General features: G+C 36.7%; 1 pseudogene; it reads right to left on the bottom strand.

The window, feature by feature from the left end:
- Positions 1–772: 772 nt before the first annotated feature.
- Positions 773–8373, bottom strand: part of LOC120530335 — a 26218-nt pseudogene continuing 18617 nt past the window's right edge.

Below are 8373 nucleotides of genomic sequence, written 5' to 3'. Positions count from 1 at the left end.
ATAGAATTTAATAACAAAGTGGTAAACCTATATAAGTAATACCAAAAAAATGGCAAAATCCAGTATTTGGGCAAAATGCAACATTTTGATTTTGCCTTACATTTCAACAGCGAGACAAAAATAAGGGCTAACAAAAAAAAATCTAATTTTGTAATGGAGAAGGATTGAAGGTGTGAGATTCTATTACTAAACAAAGGTTGTTAAAGTCTTTGAGTTAATTTGAATTACTATACATTAAATGTATATTCCAGGACTCTTCACATAAAACCAGTGGCATTACTAGGGGGTTGCCTTTTAGATATGCAGGGAAGGGCAACTAAATGCCAAAATAAGACAAACTTTATCTTTACCAAATTTTCATTGAGTGGACAAACAATCTTTCTCTTTGGGTATTGACCAAAACCCGCCTCTCCTCAACCCCCTACATATACACATCCCTGCATAAATGTAATGTTCCTCCGAAACATCCACTAAGAAATACTGGACATTCTTTAAAGAACAATGTGTTGAAGAGTAAAACTGATACCAAAATCTTTGTAGACTTTTTTAAAGCTACTGGAGTTTCATTGCAGATTGAAGAATTTGCGACCTAGTCATCTCACATTAAGGTACTTTAATTTTTGCTTCCTCATATATATACTTCAACAAATAATCATTTTATCATTAGAAAATCTGAAGTTTAGACAAAAGTAGTTATTAATAGGTTAATTTCCTTATGTTGATTACATTCCTTAAAAATGGAAATTTTCAGTGATGTAGTGTTTGTTGATGATGCCTCACAGCTCCAGAGATTTACACTATCTGTGGGGAGTTTTCTAAATTCTCCCTGGGTCTACCTAGGTGGGTTATCTCTATGTATCATAGTTTCTTTAAGAATTCAAACATTGTCAGATTAATTGCTATTGTGAAATGCAGTTTAGTTTCATGTTAGGTGAGAGAACAATAGATGCAAACTATATTGTCAGTCAGGTACAAAAAAATCTTTTGACGGAGAGAAAAAAACTGCATTGTGCATGTGAAGATCTGGAGAATGATTTTTAAAGGGTGACATGAGAGATGTTGAGGTGGGCATTTACATGTTAGGTGAGGGGAAGTGGTGTCTCCGATGATGGCAACAGATGGGGATAGTGAATGTTTTGATTTTACAGTAATTTATAATAAAGCATTAAGCAGAGAGTGCATGGATTGCTACTTTGGAAGTGAAAGGCTTGAAGCTAAATGCATTGCAAGCAGAGACCAAGTGATAGGTGGAGGTGACAGTTAAGTATGCATGGAAGAAGTGGATGTATTGGTGTGCAATTTGAGTGGTAAAGGTATTGAAAGGAACTTAGGCCAATGCACTGGAACTGCATGTGTAAACAATATAGTAGTGTGAAGGGCAGTCTGCAGGTAGCATATGCGATCTTTGTAGAAAATGTGTGAAAAGAGCGCAGAATGCTGATGTAGTAAGTGTAATTTTAGATGCTGGCAATTGAGTTTTTTGAAGAAACTAGGAAGATTTGCTACCAAGATGACATTTTCAGTGCAGATGAAAGTGTGGGCAGTGAGGATGAGAGATGCTTGGATGAAATTTTGGGAGTGGTCCTCAATTCTCTAATCCAAATGAGTCTATCTGTCCTTGATGAGAAAAGTTTATGAAAGCTGTGAGAGTAGTAGCGTGCTCTGTGGGATGTGCATGATGAAGAAATCTGAAGTCAGTTTGAAAAGCACAGAGATAAAAAATGATCAGATAGAAGTAGTTGCAGAGTGACAAGAAGGTAAATGCTAAATTAAGAGAAAAACTAGATGTTATGCTGAAAGAAACAGTCTAAGGCGGGTGGTGTATGGAGTGAAAAGCATTGGCCCAGTACATGTTTGTGGGAGAGTGTGCCTTACAAGTACCTACAGAAGCAGAGTTGGTTCCTGCCTTACTCCTGATACTATTGGAGTATATTTTGGCTCCTCATGACACTGTAGTGGAATAAGTGTAGTTTGAAAGTAGAAAGGATTTATTTAACTGTTCTATCCAGCTATTTGTCTGGAGCTCCTCTATTCATTAGGGCCTTCTTTGTGTTTAGCTCTGGTTTAATCAAAATTATATAACATTTTGGAGCAAATATTGCAATAAGAACACCAAAGCTTGAAGCCAAAATAGCAAATATTTCCACAGCTACTGTATGTTTCCCTGGGGAGCTTATATAGGCGGGTATGAAAGTTATCCAGACAGCACAAAAAATTAACATGCTAAAAGTGATAAACTTAGCTTCGTTAAAATTATCTGGAAGATTTCTTGCGAGGAAGGCAATTAGGAAACAAATGGCAGCAAGCAAGCCAATATATCCTAAAAGGCAGCTGAATCCTGTTACTGATCCCAGGTCACATTCAAATATAACTTTTGAATTTTGATATTTTGTGCTTTTAGTGGGGAAAGGAGGGGCGGTTGTCAGCCACATTAGACATATTAATGCTTGAATAAAAGCCAAGATAAAAACTGTACCCCTTTGTTGAGCTACACCAAACCATTTCATCAAATTATTACCAGGCAACGTAGCTTTAAAAGCAATTATGACTACAATTGTTTTTACAAGAATACAAGAAATGCAAAGAGCAAAGCTGACCCCAAACACCACATGTCTCAACATGCAAGTCACATAAGAGGGTTCTCCAATGAAGCATAAAGCACAGAGGAAGCACAAAGTTAAAGACACCAGCAAAAGAAAGCTCAGCTCAGAATTGTTTGCTTTTACCACTGGAGTGTTCCTGTAATGCAAAAAAACTGACAGGACACCAAGTGATAGACAAGCTCCAAAAGATGCAGTAGCTGTTAAAGTGATTCCCATGGCATCATCATAAGAGAGAAATTCAATTTCCTTCAGCACACATTGACTCCTTTCCCGATTGGACCAGAATTCTGCCAAGCATCTGAAACATTCTATGGCATCTATAAAAATAAATATTGAAATTTCTTTTAGAACAGTATTTTTTCATTGCTGTTAATAAACATAAATACAGTAAGTTGTAAAACAGTCATAATCTAAAATCTTTTTAGCATATAAGCACTGAAAAAGACATCCATTTATGATGAGCATATTTGCTTATATCGTATAAAACCTAAACATTTATGCAATTTAATTATATTTTGCTATGGCACTATAAATGTGTGTACTGTGCATTATTCCCAGGCTGGAGAAGAACACAGAAAGGAAAAAAAAGGGTTTCTAAACCTCTCTTTGATATAGCATCTTCATATAGAAAAAGGTTATTTATTTATCCCTTGATCTGTGTATGAGTATACAGTATTCCATGTTTATCACTAGTAGTGGTCTGTACCTGTTTGGTTGCTAATTTCTCCCTCTGCACATGGTATACAATCAAAACAACACATTGGCTGTCCCTTTCTGGTGGCTTTTCTTGTACCAGGTTGACAACTTTTACTGCATTCAGATTCTGGAATCTGAAAGAAACCAAGAAATACAGTTTATAAAGTAAATGAAAAGAGCAACAACTTGAACATTGATTATGCTTATTCAAAGGTAATTGAAGTTCTGAAATTTTTAAACTGTAGTACAATATTATATAACTTTATGGCGAAAATTACTTTAAAAATTAGTATTCATTAATCAATACTTTAAAACCCCACATTATTAATTATAGTCAGGGTCCCATTGAGCCGCAGTCTATTAATTTATAAAGTAAATGAAAAGAGGAACATTTTTAAACTATAGTACAACATAATATAACTTTAGAGTGAAAATTATTTTAAAAACATAGAATATGAATTCATTAATTAAAAAATATACACTGCTCACAAAAATTAAAGGAACACTTTTTTTATTGGGCCTGGTATGAAATCAATTAAAACTGTCTGATAATTTTCTGGTTGGTTAAGCAGCTGAGGTCATTGTTAATCACTTTCAGCTGTATTGGTGTTCATGGACTTAACGACAGGTGCACTAAAGTGGCAACAATTAGAAAAGCCTCAAAACAGGACTGGTTTTACATGTGGAGGTCATTTCAAGTTTCTCCCTCTTGATCTTTTTTGGCTGGTTTTCCACTTGTGCTAGTTTTGGCTTGAGTAATTATCTCTACTGGCAGTATGACGCGATTCCTTAACCCTACAGAAGTTGCACAGGTTGTCCAACTTCTCCAGGATGGCACATCCACACGTGCTGCAGCAAGAAGGTTTAATGTGTCTCCCAGCACAATCTCCAGAACATGGAGGAGAGTTCAGGAGACTGGCTGTTATTCTCGGAGAGCTTGACAGGGCCGTAGAAGGTCCTCAACCCATCAGCAGGACCGATACTTGCTCCTTTGTGCAAGGCGGAACAGGCTGAGCACTGCTCGTGCCCTACAGAATGACCTCCAGAGGGCCACTGGTGTGAATGTCTCTACCCAAACAATCAGGAACAGACTTCATGAAGATGGCCTGAGGGCCCGACGTCCTGTAGTGGGCCCTGTGCTCACTGCCCACCACCGTGGAGCTCGACTGGCATTTGCTCAAGAACACCAGAATTGGCAAGTCCGCCACTGGCGCCCTGTACTTTTTACAGACGAGAGCAGGTTCACCCTGAGCAGCTGTGATAGACGTGAAAGAGTCTGGAGAAGACAAGGAGAACGATATGCTGCCTGCAACATCGTTCAACATGACAGGTTTGGTGGTGGGTCAGTGATGGTCTGGGGAGGCATATCCATGGAGGGACGCGCAGACATCTACTGTGTAGGAAATGGTGCTCTGACTGCCATAAGGTATTGAGATGAAATCCTTGAACCCATTGTCAGACCATGGTTTCCTCCTAATGCACGACAATGCCCGGCCTCATGTGGCAAGAGTATGCAGGCAGTACCTGGAGGATGAAGGAATTGAAACAATTGAATGGCCTTCACGATCCCCTGACTTAAACCCAATAGAACATCTGTGGGACATTATGTTTCAGTCCATTAGGTGCCGCCAGGTTGCTCCTCAGACTGTACAACAGCACAGGGATGCCCTCATACAGATCTGGGAGGAAATGCCACAAGACACCATCCGTCGTCTCATTAGGAGCATGCCCTGACGTTGTCAAGCATGCATACAAGCTCGTGGGGGCCACACAAGATACTGAAAAGCATTTTGAGTAGCAGAAATTAAGTTTTTGAAAAAATGGACTAGCCTGCCACATCTTCATTTCACTCTGATTTAGGGTGTCTACACAATTGAGCCCTCTGTAGGCAGAAAACTTTTATTTCCATTAAAAGACTTGGCATCCTTTTGTTCCTAAGACATTGCCTTGTCGTTATTTGTATAGATATCCAACTTCATATTGAGATCTGATGTATCTAATGTGTTTCTTTAAAGTGTTCCTTTAATTTTTGTGAGCAGTGTATATATTTTTAGTTAGAGTCAGGATCCCAATAAGCCACGGTCTGATCTGACAACATCAGGTACAATGTCAGGAAACAGATTTCCAATTATTTTTAATTAAAGTAACTAATTGGACTAAGCTTGATCAATACATGCTAATCATTTACACAGATCATTTATCAGTATAATAACTCCAAATGCACCACACACTGAACTTGATTTGATATAATCTGTGGGGGTTTTACAGGACAATGTAGCATATATGTTCTCTATATTGTAAACTTGAATTTGAATCATACTGTATCTTTTAGACCAACTGAGTGAGATGGCAGCATTGAATCCACTAGATATGGCTCACATGGGAATGCAGCCTGCAAGGGATGGTCCTTCAATGATCTCAAACAGACAGAACTACATGCACTTACTCTGAGGCAATCAACCACATGGCCCCTTTTTTGACTTTCATATAACACCCATGCAACACAGAAAGCATTCCATGCTGAAAATTAGCCAATGTCTCAATATAATGTACAGTATTTAATGTTTGATAATTCACATAAATTATTCTTGATTTTACTTACTTCTTCAGTCCCAGAATTCCAATAAATTTCTTGTGTATTAAGACTAAGTTCTTTTCCGGGCCCTGCTGATTCATCAAAAATTCCAATGGTTTTAACTTTAACACTTCCATCATCAGTTGGTTGCCAGTTTACAATGTCATAAAGAGCAGGAGGCTCTCCATTTTCATCAAATGACACTTTTTCTCCTAAATGATTAGTAAAATTTACTCTCTTCAGGTAATGAAGAAGCTAAAAAGGTTGTATATACAATTAATACTACATGTAGTTAATAAAAGTGCATGTTTTTTCTCTAACGGTTATAAATTTTAACGTTTAATAACATCACAGTGTTGCTTAGAGTAGGATGATTTTAATTAAAATTTGGTTTACAAAATAATGCAGGCAGTTTTAAATTTGGAAACAGTATATTTTATAAAATTGTGATAATAAATATGCATCCATCCAATCATTTTTTGAACCCACTTCTTCTAGTCTTCCAGTACAGTGTTGCAAAATGTAAGAGTCTCTCCCATTGACAACAAGAACAGGGGATCAATCATAAATGGGCACACTCACTCGTACAACCTGCTGCACTTAGTCACTACATGCCAGTTTAGAGTCACCATACCTTATATATCTGGAGATGAGGGGGGAAACTGGAGTATTTAGAAAACCCAATATATTTAGAAAAAACGTGATATCATGACACAGATAGTTAGCTGATCTTAAAAAAATACTTCTCTGGGTAGTTCAATTTTCATGTCAGAGACATTTGTGTGTGGTCACTTGGGCAACTGTAAACTTGGGGCAATATGTGTAAATTTGTGTGTGTCAGTGTGCCCTAGGATGAATTGGCTCTTAAAACAATGTTTTTTCCAACTTTAAATGGATACTGCTAGGTTTCTCATGGATTAATGCAGCTGTAAATTGGCCAAAGCAGATTTGAAAATGCATACCATACTTTTTATTATTAATATACTGCTTAGGCTCAGTAGAAACAATAGTATCTTATTTCCAGCCATCTTTAACATGCTCTGTTGGCCTATATGTAGTACATATTTTGACCTTTTAATACACAGCACTGATTAATATAAAAAATAACATAACACAGCAAGTAAAGCAACAATGGATTAATGTCTTACTATGTCTTAATGTGCCTTTTAATCATGTTGCAAATGCTGCAGCTTTTTAAAGTGAACAAGGAAAACATTACATGTCATTAAGATTGTTATTTAAGTTTCCTTCAGTAAGATATGGTAGTTAAATGTTTTAATGGCATTTTGAAGTTATACATCATAGCAAACATTTTATTGCAAATTATATTCAATGAATTTTAATCAAAATTTATTATACAGTATAGTATGGAGAACTTTTCAGAATAAACATTTGCATTACAAGCAAAACAGAATACAATGCAGTCCAAAATACTGTAAGGTAACTTCAAGTGCTGTCATATTATACTGTGTTCAAAATCACACTTTAACTTCTATGAAATATTTCCTTCCTTTCTGCCCACTTGAAGCAGTTATTAAGGTGTAACGTTAAATTTGTCTCTTACCTGCCAAGGTTCAACATTTTTGATATCTGCACAACTGGTATTTTCAAAAGGTCCTTGTCCACTTTTGCAAGATATAAGATCATGAAGGGAATGTGCAATGGCATATACTGCTTTGTAAATGTTGTATCCAGCCCTTAAATTTGAAATTTCACTGTATGCCGTTTGTTTGTCTTTTAGGTTTTCTTGCCCAGTGCACTGTTTAATGTAAAGTGCAGAGGTCTCATTGGTTTGATTGATATTCTCCTGTAATTTACAGCCAAACATTTTTTCCCAGAAGAGGTTCAACAAATTGTTATTGGGGTCAGAGTTAGGATGAACCTGGAGCAGGAAAGGCTTCAACCCTGGAATTTCTCCACTTCGAATTGCAATACCTATTGTGCCCCCAAAAGAATGAAAGTTCTCCTTGACAGCAAACACTGCAGAAGTGCTCCACGATTCACTCGCAATCCACTGCCTGCCAGTGACATTTTGATTAACAATTTCTTTTATTAAGGAGAGTAATACTGCTTCTGAAGAAAATACAACAATGACTTTTGCTGTTGATTGCTTCATTATGTTAACTATTTGAAGAACCTTTGTCTTTTCATTTACTTTGGGGATTGTTTCTGAAAAAGAAATGCAGCCAAATTTCTTTACTTCCTCGTTGAATGTTTTTATAGCATACTGCCCATAGTCATCATCAGTTGCTATCGAACCTATCCAAGTCCATTTGTAATGTTTAATTATTTCAATCATAGCTTTTACTTGGAAGTTGTCACTAGGGATTGTTCGAAAAAATGATGGATACTCCTTTCTGTTACTTAAACAAGAACATGAGGCATAATAGCTTACCTGAGAAAAAGCAAAATGACAAATATTAGATAGATAGATAGATAGATAGATAGATAGATAGATAGATAGATAGATAGATAGATAGATAGATAGATAGATAGATA

This window comes from Polypterus senegalus, chromosome 1, assembly GCF_016835505.1.
Source record: "Polypterus senegalus isolate Bchr_013 chromosome 1, ASM1683550v1, whole genome shotgun sequence".
NCBI classification, from domain to species: Eukaryota; Metazoa; Chordata; class Cladistia; order Polypteriformes; family Polypteridae; genus Polypterus; species Polypterus senegalus.
The sequence above is the reverse complement of the archived record's forward strand: the minus strand, read 5'-3'. Positions and strand labels throughout refer to the sequence as shown.